Raw genomic sequence first — 18,444 nt, forward strand, 5'->3', positions numbered from 1 at the left:
CATGCAAGAGTTGAGTATAAGGACAGGTGAGTTTGTGTTCCTACTTCCTTTGATCAATTCCTGTAGGTTCCCAGAGATAAGAGTTTTCTGTTTGGTATTAACTTCCTCTTCCTTTAATAGGGAAATAGGAGGTTCTTATAAGTTTTGTTTTCTAATAACTCTGCAGTAGAATAACTTGTATTATTCTACAATACAATAACACTTGTATTATTCTACAATGGAGTGAAATATTAAGACTAATTTTGATTCAGGATCATAGGCTAGAGGACCTTTCCAGTCAGAATCTCCTAAAGCAGTGCTTCAGGAGTTCTAGTCACTTAATGAAATTCACTGTTCCACACTGAGGTATACTGAACATTTCCATAGAGCTAAACTTATTCCGTTTGAAAACTACCCTTTTCTCAAGATCATATCTTAAAAGAATTTTTAAATGTTCTTTCTTAACATTTTAAGACTTACAGAGAATTTCACATATATAAAATAGATACTTTGACAACAGTCAACACAGTCTTGTTGTGTATACATTGTTCAGTTCAGTTCAGTTGCTCAGTCGTGTCTGACTCTTTGCCACCCCATGGACTGCAGCACGCTAGGCCTCCCTGTCCATCACCAACTCCAGGAGCTTACTCAAACTCACATCCATTGAGTCGGTGATGCCATCAAACCGTCTCATCCTCTGTCGTCTCCTTCTCCTCCTGCCCTCAATCTTTCCCAGCATCAGAGTCTTTTCAAATGAGTTAGTTTTTCGCATCAGGTGGCCAAAGTATTGGAGTTTCAGACCAGCATTAGTCCTTCCAATGAATATTTAGGGTTGATTTCCTTTAGGATGGACTGGTTGGATCTCCTGGCACTCCAAGGGACTATCAGGAGTCTTCTCCAACACCACAGTTCAAAAGTATCAATTTTTCAGCACTCAGCTTTCTTTATGGTCCACCTCTATCATCCATACAAGACTAGGGGAAAAAGCATAGCTTTAACTATACGGATCTTTGTTGGCCAATTGGGGTCTCTTCTTTTTAATATGCTGTCTAGATTGGTCATAGCTTTTCTTCCAAAGAGCAAGTGTCTTAATTTCATGGTTGAAGTCACCATTCACATTGAATTTGGAGCCCCAAAATATGAAATCTGACACCATTTCCACTTTTCCCCCATCTATTCACTGCATAGTCATCTTAGTTTTCTGAATGTTGAGTTTTAAGCCAGCTTTTTCACTCTCCTTTTTCACTTTCATCAAGAGGCTCTTTAGTTCCTCTTCACTTTCTGCCATTAAACTGGTATCATCTGCATATCTGTGGTTGCTGATATTTCTCCAGGCAATCTTGATTCCAGCTTGTGAGTCATCCAGCCCAGCATCTCGTATGATGTACTTTGCATGTAAGTTGATGAAGCAGGATGACAATATACAGCCTTGACCTACTCCTTTCCCAATTTTGAACAGGTCAGTTTTCATTCCAATCTCTAAGAAAGGCAATACCAAAGAATGCTCAAACTACCACACAACTGCACTCATCTCACATGCTAGTAAAGTAATGTTCAAAATTCTCCAAGCCAGGCTTAAACAATACATGAACCATGAACCTCCAGATGTTCAAGGTGGTTTTAGAAAGGGCAGAGGAACTAGAGATCAAATTGTCAACATTTGCTGGATTATCCTAAAAGCAAGAGAGTTCCAGAAAAACATCTATTTCTACTTTATTGACTATGCCAAAGCCTTTGACTGTGTGGATCACAATAAACTGTGGAAATTTTTCAAGAGATGGAAATATCAGACCACCAGACCTGCCTCTTAAGAAATCTATATGCAGGTCAGGAAGCAAGAGTTTGAACTGAGCATGGAACAACCGACTGGTTCCAAATAGGAAAAAGAGTACAACAAGGCTGTATATTGTCACCGTGCTTATTTAACTTACATGCAGAGGTATCATGAGAAACGCTGGGCTGGATGAAGCAAAGCTGGAATCAAGATCGCTGGGAGAAATATCAATAACCTCAAATATGCAGATGACACCCCCCTTAAGGCAGAAAGTGAAGAACTAAAGAGTCTCTTGATGAAAATGAAAGAGGAGAGTGAAAAAGTTGGCTTAAAGCTCAACATTCAGAAAACTAGATCATGGCAACTGTTCCCATAACTTCATTGCAAATAGATGGAGAAAAAATGGAAACAGTGACAGACTATTTTCTTGGGCTCTAAAATCACTGCAGATAGTGACTGCAGCCCTGAAATTAAAATACACTTACTCCTTGGAAGGAAAGTTATGACCAACTTAGACAGCATGTTAAAAAGCAGAGACATTACTTTGCCAACAAAGGTCCATCTAGTCAAGGCTATGGTTTTTCCAGTAGTCATGTATGGATGTGATAGTTGGACTATAAAGAAAACTGAGCACCAAAGAATTGATGCTTTTGAACTGCCATGTTGGAGAAGACTCTTAAGAGTCCCTTGGAGTGCCAGGAGATCCAACCAGTCCATCTTAAAGGAAATCAGTCCTGAACGTTCTTTGGAAGGACTGATGTTGAAGCTGAAACTCCAATACTTTGGCCACCTCATGCGAAGAGCTGACTCATTGGAAAAGACTGATGCTGGGAGGGATTGGGGACAGGAGAAGGGGATGACAGAGGATGAGATGGTTGGATGGCATCACCGACTCAATGAACATGAGTTTGAGTAAACTCTTGGAGTTGGTGATGGACAGGGAGGCCTGGTATGCTGCAGTCCATGGGGTTGCAAAGAGTCAGACATGACTGAGTGACTGAACTGAACTTAACTGAATTTTGAACCAGTCCGTTGTTTCATGTCCAGTTCTAACTGTTGCTTCTTGTCCTGCATACAGGTTTCTCAGGAGACAAGTAATGTAGTCTGCTATTCCCATCTCTTCAAGAATATTCCACAGTTTGTTGTGATCCACAGTTAAAGGGTTTCACATGGTCGATGAAGTAGAAGTACATGTTTTTTTGAATTATCTTGCTTTTTCTATGATCTAGCATATGTTGGCAGTTTGATCTCTGGTTCCTCTGCCTTTCTGAATCCAGCCTGTACATCTGGAAGTTCTCTATTCACGTACTGCTAAAGCCTAGCTTGAAGGATTTCAGTAAAATCTTGTTATCATGTGAAATGAGTGCAATTGTACAGTTATTTGAACATTCTTTGGCATTGCCTTTCTTAGGAATTGGAAGCTGAGAAGTCCCATAATCTGCCTTTCAAGCAGGAGAACCAGAACACCCAGTGATATAATTTATTCCAAATCTAAACTTCTGAAAATTAGGGGTGGGGAGGGCAATACATCATAATTTGAGTCCAAAAACCTGAGAGCCAGGAGTCAGATATCTAATAGAAGGGAAAAAATGGATGTCTCAGTTCAAGCAAAGAGAGTAAAATGTGCCCTGACTCTGCTTTTTTGTTCTATTGGGTGGATAGGATAACACTCACCTGCACTGGTTGGGATCATGGGTTGGATGATGCTCGCTTGAATTGGTGAGGGAGGCCTTCTTCACTCTACGGATTCAAATTTTAATCACTTCCAGAGATACCCTCACAGATATGTATGGAAATAATATTTTACCATCTATCTGGGCATCCTCATTCGAGTTGATTCATAAAATTAAGCATCTCACACAGCTAATAAATATTTGGGCTGAAGTTGGATTCCAGTTTTTCTGTTCCCTTCCTTCTTCTTTTCCTCCTCCTGTTTTATTCTTGCACACACAAAAAACTATTAAATTGAATTTTAGGAGAACTTGACAGAAAGAAGTAGAGGTGAGCTTGAAGTTAATGACCTTTAGGTAAATATTTCTTAGAGTGTATAATGAGGATAATAATGTACCTTTCTTGTAGCTCTGTTGCACAGAATCCATAAGACATGTCTAAAGCCCCTTGACCAATGTCTGTTTAATACTTGGGTGTGAGTTACCTATGATGTGCATGCGTGCTCAGTCATGTCTGACTCTTTGTGACCCCATGGACTGTAGCCCAGCAGGCTCCTCTTGCCCATGGAGTTTTCCAGGCAAGAATACTGGAGTGGCTTGCCATTTCTTACTCCAAGGGATTTTTCTGACCCAGGAACTGAACCTGCATCTCCCAAGGCTCCTGCACTAGCAGGTGTATTCTTTACCACTGAGTCACCTGGCAAGCCCTGATAACCATGAGGATGCCAATATAAAAATCTAATAAAGTTCAAACATCAGATTTATTATTTTTGTCAAAATATAAACCTTGAAAGTCAGGGACTGTGTCTTAGTCATAAAGGCTTCCCGGTGTCAAACGCAATGTCTAAAACTTGATCACTATTTGTTAAAAATTGTTGAATGTAAAAAAAAAAAAAAGAAAATGAGGTGAAACATTAAACAGTTTAGATTCATTATTTTTTAATCTCATATTTGAATTATATCCAGTATTCATTGACTCGAGTCCTTCTCTCAAAACATAATTAGTTGCTTTTCAATACAATTTATAATATTTAAAATATTTCACTAAGATTTATAAAATTTCTATGAAGATTTATATTTCCCAACCCTAATTCCCAGTGTTAATTTTATTAGTACTATATTTAAATTGGTTCAGTACTCACCCCACGTTGTTTTATCTGAGCTTCTTCTGCATAGCTGAGATCTATTTTGATTTCTGCCTTGATTGGCTTGATTTCATCATTTCATCAGAAACAATTTTTCATTTTATTGTTCAAGAAAAAGGGTCAGAAATTATCAGAGCCTCTGAGTTTTTCTGCCTCCAGGTTTGAAACATATTTTTTTTGGCTTCTTGAAGTTTAATTCTTTAACCATGGCAGTCGCTGGTGTCCATCAGCTCTTTCAGGCTTTCTGGAATATGGTATATCCTGCCCATCTGTACTTTTCCAGTTTATTTTGTTTCATTAAACAATTCTTATTAGTACCTAGTTAAGTGATTTATTCTTCTGTTCCATTTGTACGCATTGTTACTTGTGTTAGTTTTCTGGAACATCTAACAGTAAGAAAGTACCACAAACTGAGTGGTTTGCAACAATGAAAATTTATTCTCCCACAGTTCTGGAGGCTACTAGCTGAAAAGAGGGACTTGGTGGTGTCGATTCTCCCTGAGTGCGCCTCCTTTCCTTTCTCCTCTCCAGGCTTCCAGTGAAGGTTGGCAGTCCCTGGGGTTCCCTGGTCTGTAGGTGCAGTGCTCAAATCCCTGCTTCCATGCTCCCTAGGCTGTCCTTCCATAGGTGTCCTCTGTCTTCACACAGGTTCTCTTCCTAGTGTCCCTGTTTTCTTGTATAAAAGGCAGATTAGATTCCACCTACTGTGTGATCTCATTTTAACTTGACTATATCCACAAAGACTATTTACAAATAAATTCACATTCACAGGTACTAAACACTTAGGACTTTAATACATCTCTTTGGGGAACACAGTTTAAACCATAGCACTACTCCAGAGATTTTCTGTCTTTAGGATATAAAAACAGGCTGTTGTTATTTAGTCACTAAATTATGTCTGACTCTTTTGTGACCTCATGGACAATAGTCTGCCAGGCTCCTCTGTCCATGGGATTTCCCAGGCAAGAATACTGGAGTGGGTTGCCATTTCCTTCTCCAGGGGATCTTCCTGACCCAGGGATCAACCTGGGGCTCTTGCCGTGTCTCCTGAATTGCAAGGGGATTCTTTCCCTCTGAGTTGATGGAGAATCTGGGACAGGGGATGATAAACTGAGAGATTGGGGTTGACATATACACACTACTATGTATAAAACTGATAACTAATAAGAGCCTACTGTATAGCACAGAGAATTCTACTCAATATTCTAATGACCTATATTGGAAAAGAATCTAAAAATGAGAGGATATATGTATGTATATATTCTCTTTGCTGTTCAACAGAAAAGTAATACAACATTTTAAACAAACTATACTCTAATAAAAAATAAAAGTTTAAAAAGAATATAAAAAGAGCTTTCTCTTATATAATATCTGCTCTTCATAAACTTCATTTCCCCCCTCCATATCTACTATGATTACCTTGCCTTTCTTCTATGTCCTGAATTTCTTTTTCAATTTTTACCTGTTCTCTTTCTTGCTGTTTCTAATTTATTCATTACTTCTAAAATAGTATTATTTTAGTTAGGCTATTAATTTCTTTCCTTCCATTGGCCATATCCCTTTATATTTAATTCTGTAGATTTATTGGTGGGACTTTGAGAGGTTTTATTTTCTGTTTATTGCTTTGAAATAATCTTATTCCCATTAATCTTTTCCACTGGACAAAGCACTTGGGAATGATCCTTGGGGTATGTTTTCTGTGAGATCAAGATATTAATCTTTTTAACTTCTTTCTCATGCTGTATTTTCTTAGGTATTTTCACATTAAAACTTCAATCCCTGTTGCATGACTGTTGCTTAAAAGAGCTGCTCTGTAGACTGCCTACAGCCTGAGAGAATTCTCCCCACCCTCTTTCCACCATTACCTGAGACTTGACTTATCTTCCAGCTACAGCTGAAAGGCTCAAGCCCTGTGTTCCCTCTTCCTCTCTCTATTCTGTGTGTGTGATGGGGGAAGGATTCAGCTGGGGTTGGGTGCAGTCTTTCTTAGAGGTACTGGTTCCTGTTCCTTTTCCTTAAATTTCATTTTCTATCCTATGCCTGGAATTGCTCCAGTTAATGAAGCATAGGGTGATGCCTTCTAGATGATTCCCTCACTTGAGTGTGGAGTTCAGTAGCCTATGATTCTGCACCAGTGGACCATGCTACTGTTCCCTTCCTTTTCATTTCTCCTAACCAGTGTTAATTCTAAGTAGTTGGTGGTGGTGGTTTAGTCGCTAAGTCATGCCCGACTCTTTGCGACCCCATGGACGATAGCCTGCTAGGGTCCTCTGTCCATGGGATTCTCCAGGCAAGAATGCTGGAGTGGGTTGCCATTTCTTTCTCCAGGGGATCCTCCCGACCCAGGAATTGAACCCGGGTCTCCTGCATTGCAGGCAAATTCTTTACCAACTGAGCTATGAGGGAAGCTCTAATTACTTCCTTGAGGTCAAAAGAGACAAAAAGGATACCATTCTTCTTGCATTTCTTGTCCAATTTGGGAATATTAAGGGACATTCTTAGGACTTTCACTACCCTCTGGGGATAGGACAGGAGCCAGTCTTCTTCCTTCCTTCTCCTCCTGCCTTGTAGAGATCTTGACGTTTGATTTCCTTGTTTGGTTGTGGCTGATTTCTTTTCCGCACTGTTGTTTTTCTTGATGTTGTTGTTTCTGAGAGGAGAGAGACTCTCTGAATCTGTTCCCTCTATTTGACCTGAACATGTGTCTTGAGCTTTTCAGTTATGCCATGATACGAGCTGGTGATTTTTCCTCTAATAAAATGGCAGGAACTTTAGATATTTTTTAAAATTTGCATCATGTCTTCCTACATTTCTCACCAGTGCTATTATTCTGAAGTCCAATTTAGAGTACTACATTGAGATGTCAGCTTATGATTGGAAGACCAGGTTGCTTTTTTTTTTTTTTTTCCCAAAGGCTCTAGATGTGAAACAATAATTATTAAAATACACTTTTAACTTATTTTTCTTTCATTCAGTAGTCAGACTGAATGTCACCAAAGATTATATTTTAGATCTTGCTGATTTTAAGACTCTGGAGACTATTAGCCCATAGGAAATGAAAGCAGCTCTCAAAATGCATTCTTCTGCCAGTTCTGCCTCAGCTCTCCTTCCTGTGGTAACCTCATTATTATTCCAGATTGAAGGATTTGGGGCTGTGGCGGGAGGTTCACAAACAAGTCTAACAGATTCTCTGTCCTGATAATCTTAGGGGCTTCCCTGATGGGTCAGTGGTAAAGAGTCTGCCTGCAGTGCAGGAGATACAGGAGATCCAGGAGACATGGATTTGATCCCTGCGTCAGGAAGATGCCCTGGAGGAGGAAACGGTTACCTACTCCAATATTCTTGGCATGGAAAATCCCTTGGGCAGAGGAGCCTGTCAGGCTACAATCCACAGGGTCACATAGAATCTGACACAATTGAGCGACCGGCACACATGCATAATCTTCAGTTCAGTTCAGTTCAGTTCAGTCGCTCAGTCATGTCCGACTCTTTGCAACCCCATGAATCGCAGCACGCCAGGCCTCCCCGTCCATCACCAACTCCCAGAGTTCACCCAGACTCACGTCCACGTCCATCGAGTCAGTTATGCCATCCAGCCATCTCATCCTCTGTCGTCCCCTTCTCCTCCTGCCCCCAGTCCCTCCCAGCATCAGAGTTTCTTCCAATGAGTTAACTCTTCGCATGAGGTGGCCAAAGTACTGGAGTTTCAGCTTTATCATCATTCCTTCTGAAGAAATCCCAGGGCTGATCTCCTTCAGAATGGGCTGGTTGTATCTCCTTGCAGTCCAAGGGACCCTCCAGAGTCTTCTCCAACACCGCAGTTCAAAAGCATGCATAATCTTGGGTATTTATTATTTACTTTTCAGTGCCTAGAGGGCTAATTAATAAATAAAATAAATAATTATGGAAGATTTCAGGGTTTTTGAGCTTTTACCTCTTGGGGAAGAAGTCTTGCATTTTCAAAAGCATAATTTTCTCTGTTTTGTAAGAGAAATACATTATTGGATACAAATGCTTTTGGTATAATGGAGATAATTGAGCCAAACCAAGATTTAGCCAGATCCCCATCAGAAACGTTTAGAAAACAAAACAGTACATGCTATTTTTATTTGTTTGCTTTATTGTCATTAGCTACTGGTGGTCTTTTCTTTCCTGTGTTTCTAGAACCTGAAGACAGTTCTATCTGAGTCTGAGTGGACAGCCCTCCTCAGGAATTTAGGACACTGAATGGGAGCTGGTTAATGGACCACTAGGTGTCAGTATTGTCTTTTCATATTCTATATGCGAAGTCACTTCAGTCACATCTGATTCTTTGTGACCCCATGGAGTGTAGCCCACCAGGCTCCTCTGTCCATAGAATTCTCTAGGCAAGAATATAGAAGTGAATAGCCATTCCCTTCTCCAGGGACTCTTCCCAATGCAGGGATTGAACCTGGGTGTCCTGCATTTCGGGTGGATTCTGAGCCACCAGGGAAGCCCACACCCGAGGCTTCCCAAATTCTCTCAAACTTAAATGTCCACAGGGGAAGGCAGATAAAAGACTCATGTGGGTTCACATTTGCTTACACAAGAAGCAATGCTCTTCTTCCTCTTAGAAAAACACCATTTTCCATTTTTCTTGATCAGTCCATTTGATGTATATCTGGCTTTACCAGTGTTGACACAAATTTTCTTCTGCTTTAAAACAACAACAGAAAGGCTGTACAAGCGTGATGAAGCACGGTCTCCCTTGGTGACATCTGGGGAAACAGTGGGAAAAGGGTAAAGAGGCGGTGGTATTATATGTCAGCAAGGCGGTGGAGACTGAGCACAGGCAGATCTTCAGATTTTTTGAGAGAAATATTATATCTGAATTTTTATGTAAAATGTTCTCATTTATATATTAGTTGGCTCAAACTTAAAGAAAAACAAAGTTGTGGGCTAAGACATGGAACTTGCAGAGCAACAGGCTAAAATCTCTGAGCTGACACTTGAATGCTGTCTCTTCTTCCTTGGAGTTCTTTGCTGATCATTTCCCAGCCTGGGCTAATTGTTTGGCTCTATCAGGATGAGGGAAGGTCCTTCGGGAGATGCTTAGGATTATCTTTTGTGACTTATCTTTTGTGACTATTGGGCTGCCGTTGATGGGGTCGCACAGAGTCGGACAGGACTGAAGCGACTTAGCAGCAGCAGCAGCAGCTTTTTTATTTCACGGAGAAGTTGTCCGCATAGCTGGAGGGATTTGGTATAGGCCGGAAAGTTTAAATATCCAGAGTTAACTTCACTTGATCTGGGAGAGGTTTGGAAAGTTCTATGAGTGCCAATTTCTCAGTGCGGCATAATTTTCTGTTTTGAATGTTCTGGAGCAAGACACACAGGAGGGAAAGTAGGCAGGGGTCTCTCCAACCCCAAGGATGTGCCCCTTTCATAGACCGAGTGCAGAGAAGATGAGAAAGCTGTTCCCAGGCTTAGAGAGATGGCACAGGCTTTAGAGACAGTGGATTCGAGACAGCTTCATTGGACACAGCAGGAAGGGGGAGTCCAGATTGGGCAGTACCTACTCCTGACCTCGCAGCTGGTAGCAGAGGACTCCCAATTCCAGCTCACTTAACTCCTGATCTGGTGTTCTCACTGGGAGGCGGTGAGAATGAGCACACAGCCCAGCCATTGGACAGCGCGATTGGCTGTGTGCAAACTATTCATGATGTAAAAGAGAGAGTCATATGAAGGAAGAAACAGGCTTTGAAAGAAAGAGCCTATTTTTATCTAGATAGAGTACTTATATCTAGAAAGGGATAGACTCTAAAATGAATACCCAGGAAAATTGATTCATTTTTTTGTTGTTGTTGTTCAGTAGATCAGTCGTGTCTGACTCTTGGCAACCCCATGGACTGCAGCACGCGAGGCTTCCCTGTCCCTCACCGACTCCCAGAGTTTACTCAAACTCATGTCCATTGTGTCGGTGATGCCATCCAACCATCTCATACTCTGTCATCTCCTCCTCCTGCCCTTAATCTTTCCCAGCATCAGGGTCTTTCCCAATGAGTCAGTTCTTCGCATTAGGTGGCCAAAGTATTGGAGTTTCAGCTTCAGCATCAGTCCTTCCAGTGAATATTCAGAATGATTTCTTTGAAGATTGACTGGTTTGATCTCCTTGCAGTCCAAGGAACTCTCAAGAGTCTTTTCCAACACCACAGTGCGAAAGCATCAATTCTTTGGCACTCAGCTTTCTTTATAGTTCAATTCTCACGTCCATATGTGACTACTGGGAGAACCATAGCTTTGACTAGATGGACCTTTGTTGGCAGAGTGATGTCTCAGCTGTTTCATATGCTGTCTAGTTGGGTCTGGAGAAGGCAATGGCACCCACTCCAGTACTCTTGCCTGGAGAATCCCAGGGACGGGGGAGCCTGATGGGCTGCCATCTATGGGGTCACACAGATTCAGACACGACTGAAGCGACTTAGCAGCAGCAGCTAGGTGGGTCATAGCTTTTCTTCCAAGGAGCAAGTGTCTTTTAATTTCATGGCTGCAGTCATGATTTTGGAGCCCAAGAAAATAAAGCCTGTCACTGTTTCCGTTGTTTCCCTATCTATTTGCCATGAAGTGATGGAACTGGTTGCCATGATCTTAGTTTTTTGAATGTTGAGTTTTAAGCCAACTGTTTCACTCTTCTCTTTCACTTTCATCAAGAGGTTCTTTGGTTCTTCTTCACTTTCTGCCATAAGGGTGTTGTCATCTGCATATCTGAGCTTATTGATATTTCTCCCAGCAATGATGATTCTAGCTTGCGCTTCAACCAGCCCAGCATTTCACATCATTTACTCTGCATATAAGTTAAATAAACAGGGTGACAGTATACAGCCTTGACATATTCCTTTCCCAATTTGGAACCAGTCTGTTGTTCCAGGTCAAGTTCTAACTGTTGCTTCTTGACCTGCATACAGATTTCTCAGGAGGCAGGTAAGGTGGTCTGGTATTCCCATCTCTTGAAGAATTTTTCAGTTTGTTGCGATCCATACAGTCAAAGGCTTTGGCATAATCAATAAAGCAGAAGTAGATGATTTTCTGGAGTTTTCTTGTTTTTTCTATGATCCAACAGATGTTGAAAAGTTGATCTCTGGTTCCCCTCCCTTTTCTAAATGCAGCTTGAACATCTGGAAGTTCATCGTTCACATACTGTTGAAGACTGGCTTGGAGAATTTTGAGCATTACTTTACTAGTATGTGAGATGAGTGCAATTTTGGGGTAGTTTGAAAAATCAATGGCATTGCCCTTCTTTGGGATTGGAATAAAAATTTACCTTTTCTAGTCCTGGGGCCACTAGTCACTAATCATCAGGGAAACGCAAATTAAAACCACAATGAACTATCACCTCATACGTGTCAGAATGGCTGTTATGAAAAAGACGAAAAATAGCAGGTGTTGGCAAGGACGTGGAGAGAAGGTTCCCTTGTGCACTGTTGGTAGATATGTAAATCGGCATAACCATTGTGGAAAACATATGGAGGGTCTTAGAAAAACAGAAGGTCCAAATAATCCGACAATTCTACTTCTGGGTATTTTTCCAAAGAAAATAGAATATGAAATCAAAAAGATATATGCACCCCTACATTGACTGCAGAATTATTTACAGTACTCAGGATATGAAGGTAACTTAAGTACCCATCTATAGATGAATGGATAAAGAATACATGGTATATATATTGGGGCTGGTGCATGGGGATGACCCAGAGAGATGTTATGGGGAGGGAGGTGGGAGGGGGGTTCATGTTTGGGAACGCATGTAAGAATTAAAGATTTTTAAATTTAAAAATAAAAACTAAAAAAGAAAATAAAATAAAAAAAGAATACATGGTATATATACAATGAAATATTATTCAGCTATAAAAAAGAATTAAATCTTATTTGTGATAATATTTATGGACCTAGAGGATACTCTGCCAAGTGAAATAAGTCAGACATAAAAGACAATATCATATGATTTAACTTATATATAGGCTCAAACAAAACAAATGATCAAACAGAACAGACCCATAGACACAGCAAAAAATTAGTGGTTGTTAGTGGGGAAGTTGGGGGAGGATGTTTTGGGCTTCCTTAGTGGCTGAGACGGTAAATCGTCTGTCTGCAATGCAGGAGACCCAAGTTCGATCCCTGGGTTGGGAAGATCCCCTGGAGAAGGAAATAGCAGCCCACTCCAGTATTCTTGCCTGGAAAATCCCATGGACCGCGGAGCTTGGTAGGCTACTGTCCATGGGATCACAAAGAGTCAGACACGACTGAGCCACTTCACTTTGGGGGAGGATGAGTGAAATTGGTAAGGGTGAATAAAAAGCACAGACTTTATGTTACAAAATAAATAATTCTGGGGAGGTGTAAAGTAGAGCATAGGAAATAGAGTCAATAATATTGCCAAAATTTTGTATGTTGACAAATGGTAACTAGTCTTATGTAAATAGCAGTGGCAATTTTGTAACATATAAAATATACCAATGTAACATACACTACGTTGTATTGCTGTTGTTCAGTCGCCAAGTCATGTCCGACTCTTTGCAACCCCATGGACTGCAGCGCTCCAGGCTTCCCTGTCCTTCACTACCTTCCAAACTCCTGTGCGTTGAATCGATGATCCCATCCAACCGTCTCATCCTCTGGTGCCCCTTCTCCTACTGCCCTCAGTCTTTAGAAGAGTCAGAGTCTTTTCCAGTGAGACAGTTCTTCGCATCAGGTGGCCAAAGTATTGGATCTTCAGGGTCAGTACTGGACCTTTCAGTGAATATTCAGGGTTGATTTCCTTTAGGACTGACTGGTTTGATCTCCAGCACTACATATTAAAAAAACAATTCTTCAGAGCTCAGCTTTCTTTATGGTCCCACTCTCACATCCATACAAGACTACTGGAAAAATGATAGCTTTGATCACATGAACCTTTGTCAGTAAAGTGTTGTCTCTGCTTTTTTATACACTATCTAGGTTTGTCATAGCTGTTCTTCCAAGGAGCAAGCATCTTTTAATTTCAAGGCTGCAGTCACCATCTGCCATGATTTTGGAGCCCAAGAAAATAAAACCTGCCACTGTTTCCACTTTTTCCCCATCTATTTGCCTTGAAGTGATGGGACCAGGTGCCCTAATCTTAGTTTTTTGATTGTTCAGTTATAAGTCGGTTTTTCAATCTCCTCTTTCACTTTCATCAAGACACTCTTTAGTTCCTCTTCAGTTTTTGTCATTAGAGTGGTATCATCTGCATATCTGAGGTTATTGATATTTTTCCCAGCAATCTTGATTGCAGCTTGTGCTTCATCCAGCCCAGCATTTCATATCATGTACTCTGCATATGAGTTAAATAAGCAGGATAACAATATACAGCCTTGATGTATTCCTTTCCCAATTTGGAACCAGTCTGTAGCTCCAAGTCCAGTTCTAACTGTTGCTTCTTGACCTGCATACAGATTTCTCAGGAGGCAGGTCAGGTGGTCTGGTATTCCCATCTCTGGAAGAATTTTCCGTAGTTTGTCGTGATCTATGCAGTCAAAGGCTTTGGCATAATCAATAAAGCAGAAGAAGCTGTCTGCTTCTGCTTGTAGATGTTTTCATGTAAGGACCAAAAATTTCTGGTGTATCCATTTCTACATCTTTAGTGTGTGACTGTAAAAGTTGCTCAGTCGTGTCTAACTCTTTGTGACTGCATCAACTGTCCATGGAATTCTCCAGGCCAGCATACTGGAGTGGGTGGGTAGTCTTTCCCTTCTCCAGGGGATCTGCCCAATGTAGGGATAGAACCCAGGTCTCCCGCATTGCAGGCAGATTCTTTACCAGCTGAGCCACAAGGAAAGCCCTTAGTGTAGTCATATTGTATGTGTGGGCACATGGTCAGTCCTGTCCAACTCTCTGTGACCCTGCGGACTGTAGCCTGCCAGGCTCCTCTATCCATGGGATCTCCCAGACAAGAATACCGGAGTGGGCAACCATTTCCTCTTCCAGGAAATCTTCCTGACCCAGGGATTGAATCTGCATCTCCTTCCTGCGTCTCCTGCATTGGCAGGTGTATTCTTTACCACTTGAACACCTGGGAAGCTCAGAGTCCTATTAGGGACAAGCACTACTGGAGAACAGGCTTAATTTATGGCATTAGCCATGAGTCACGGTATATTCACCGTTTGTGAATGTCTTCAAGCTAGGAGATAAAGTCAAAACTCTTCCCCCTGCCTCTCAGAACTCCTAGCACGGCTTGCGCAGGGCCCGTCCAGTGGATGGGGCCTGCATCGTCGCCGGCATCAGTGCAGCGGATGCCAGCTCTCCTCCCGCCTCCCACGCCCCCACCGTTGTCCGCAGTTTGCTCCTGTGCTGCCACCGTGCTGGCCTCGATGCTGATGCCTGAGCGTCGCCCATTTTCCCAGCCTCAGGGCCTTGTCATTAACTGTTGCCGCAGCTGAGAGAGCCTCTCCCAGATCTTCACAGGCCGTTCCTTGTCATTCTTCAGTTCTCAGCTCACACACGCACCACGATGCCACCGGGGTATTCTGAGGACCGCTGGTGGGGAGCAAGCATCCTGAGCACCGTCCAAGGGGAGGCCAGGCGCAGGAGGCGCCCCGTTTCTCTCTGCCACACCTTCCTGCACACCTGTCCTCAAAGGGGGCTCCCCACCTTCTTTCAGTGCATCTCCTTTGCGGCACCAAGCACAGCCTTCAAAGACAATGCCCCTCATTTGGGTGACTTCTTCATTGCTGGCCTATCCTGTTGGAACAAAAGCTCCATACAGACTTCTCTGTCCTGCTGAGTGTTGTGTCCTCAGGCACTAAGCCTGTGCCCGATGTAGAAGAGTGCTCATCAGTATTTACTAAGTGATGCAGTAATTTTTCACAGGTGATATTCTTAGAAACAAGCCTACTTCCAGGTGCATATCTGTATATGCGAACAGGTCGGGCCTCATCCCCTGAAACATTTTACCTGGTTAACACAAGTCATGCAGCAAGTTCCCAGCATCGTTCTCAGTTACTCTTTCTGCAGGATTGTTCCTCCTTCTAGAGAAGTGTGAAAGTTCTTATCCAGCTGTTCCTGGTGCTATCTGGCCTGTTGAATGTGACTGTCATGTGGTCCCTTTCTGAGTTAGGTGGTTACCAGGCCATGAGCCCCTTAACCTGCCCCCCAACCTCTTGGCTGGTTGGTCACCTCCCGCATCTCTCTTGCTGTGCTCCTGCTCCGGAGGTGCCACAGGGCATTAGTGGGTGGAGGGGACCTGACCTAAAGCAGAGGACACATGTCTCAATAGCCATTGCTTCTTTCTACCCATCCATGCCAGACAGATAGACGGGTGGCCATAAACAATAGACCTCTCTATTGACTCCAGACACTGGCATCAAAGTCACAGCTGCAAGGAAGTGTGCAGGAAGAATTCCAAACTCTCATTCTTTTTTCTCTCTTCCTTCTTTTTACCTCTCAGGTACATTAGAAGTGATTCAAGTTTCTATATTTTGTGCTTAGCCTAATAAAGACAGAAATGGCTTTAGAGACTATAAGGATACGGGAATGAGGAACAGGTCTCTCTAGTTCATTCTTAGACCCCAGCACCCAATAGGACCCTTGGCACATAGGAGTCATCCAGCACACTTTTGTTAGATGAACGAATATGCTTGAAATCAAGAATGTTTCAGTTCAGTTCAGTCACTCAGTTTTGTCCGACTCTTTGCAACCCCATGAATCGCAGCACACCAGGCCTCCCTGTCCATCACCAACTCCCGGAGTTTACCCAAACTCATATTCATTGAGTCGGTGATGCCATTCAGCCATCTCATCCTCTGTCATCCCCTTCTCCCTCAATCCCTCCCAATGTCAGGGTCTTTTCCAATCAGTCAACTCTTGGCAAGAGGTGGCCAATGTATTGGAGTTTCAGCTTCAGCATCAGTCCTTCCAGTGAACCCCTAGACTGATCTCCTTTAGGATGGACTGGTTGGATCTCCTTGCAGCCCAAGGGACTCTCAAGAGTCTTCTCCAACACCACAGTTCAAAAGCATCAATTCTTCAGCACTCAGCTTTCTTCACAGTCCAACTCTCACATCCATACATGACTACTGGAAAACCATAGCCTTGACTAGATGGGCCTTTGTTGGCAAAGTAATGTCTCTGCTTTTCAATATGCTATCTAGGTTGGTCATAACTTTTCTTCCAAGGAGTAAGCGTCTTTTAATTTTCATGGCTGCAGTCACCATCTGCAGTGATTTTGGAGCCCAAAAAATAAAGTCTGACACTGTTTCCACTATTTCCCCATCTATTTCCCATGAAGTGATGGGACCAGATGTCATGATCTTAGTTTTCTTATGTTGAGCTTTAAGCCAACTTTTTCACTCTCCTCTTTCACTTTCATCAAGAGGCTTTTTAGTTCCTCTTCACTTTTTACCATAAGGGTGGTGCCATCTGCATATCTGAGGTTATTGATATTTCTCCCGGCAATCTTGATTCCAGCTTGTGTTTCTTCCAGTCCAGCGTTTCTCATGATGTACTCTGCATAGAAGTTAAATAAGCAGGGTGACAATGTACAGCCTTGACATACTCCTTTTCCTATTTGGAACCAGTCTGTTGTTCCATGTCCAGTTCTAACTGTTGCTTCCTGACCTGCATATAAGTTTCTCAAGAGGCAGATCAGGTGGTCTGGTATTCCCATCTCTCTCAGAATTTTCCACAGTTTATTGTGATCCACACAGTCAAAGGCTTTGGCATAGTCAATAAAGCAGAAATAGATAGTTTTCTGGAACTCTCTTGCTTTTCCATGATCCAGCGGATGTTGGTAATTTGATCTCTGGTTCCTCTGCCTTTTCTAAAACCAGCTTGAACATCTGGAAGTTCACGGTTCATGTATTGCTGAAGCCTGGCTTGGAGAAATTTGAGCATTATTTTACTAGCATGTGAGATGAGAGCAATTGTGCATTGAGTTTGAGCATTCTTTTGCATTGCCTTTCTTTAGGATTGGAATAAAAACTGACATTTTCCAGTCCTGTGGCCACTGCTGAGTTTTCCAAATTTGCTGGCATATTGAGTGCAGCACTTTCACAGCATCATCTTTCAGGATTTGAAATAGCTCAACTGGAATTCCATTACCTCCACTAGCATTGTTTATAGTGATGCTTTCTAAGGCCCACTTGACTTCGCATTCCAGGATGTCTGGCTCTAGGTGAGTGATCAAATCATCGTGATTATTTTATTTGGAAGATCTTTTTTATACAGTTCTTCCGTGTATTCTTGCCACCTCGTCTTAATACCTTCTGCTTCTGTTAGGTCCATACCATTTCTGTCCTTTATTGTGTCCATCTTTGCATGAAATGTGCCCTTGGTATCTTTAATTTTCTTGAAGAGATCTCTAGTCTTTCCCATTCTGTTGTTTTCCTGTATTTCCTTGCACTAATCACTGAGGAAGGCTTTCTCATCTCTCCTTGCTATTCTTTGGAACTCTGCATTCAAACGGGAATATCTCTCCTTTTCTCTTTTGCTTTTCGCTTCTCTTCTTTTCACAGCTATTTTTAAGGCCTCCTCAGACAGTCATGTTGATTTTCTGCATTTGTTTCCTATGGGGATGGTCTTGATCCCTATCTCCTATACAATGTCATGAACCTCCGACCATAGTTCATCAGGCATTCTGTCTATCAGAATAGTCCCTTAAATCTATTTCTTACTTCCACTGTATAATTGTAAGGGATTTGATTTAGGTCATACCTGAAAGGTCTAGTGGTTTTCCCTACTTTCTTTAATTTAAGTCTGAATTTGGCATTAAGGAGTTCATGATCTGAGCCACAGTCAGCTCCCAGTCTTATTTTTGCTGACTGTATAGAGCTTCTCCATCTTTGGCTGCAAAGAATATAATCAATCTGATTTTGGTGCTGACCATCTGATATGTCCATGTGTA

The sequence above is a fragment of the Ovis aries genome, chromosome 5 (genome assembly GCF_016772045.2).
Source record: "Ovis aries strain OAR_USU_Benz2616 breed Rambouillet chromosome 5, ARS-UI_Ramb_v3.0, whole genome shotgun sequence".
Taxonomy (NCBI): Eukaryota; Metazoa; Chordata; class Mammalia; order Artiodactyla; family Bovidae; genus Ovis; species Ovis aries.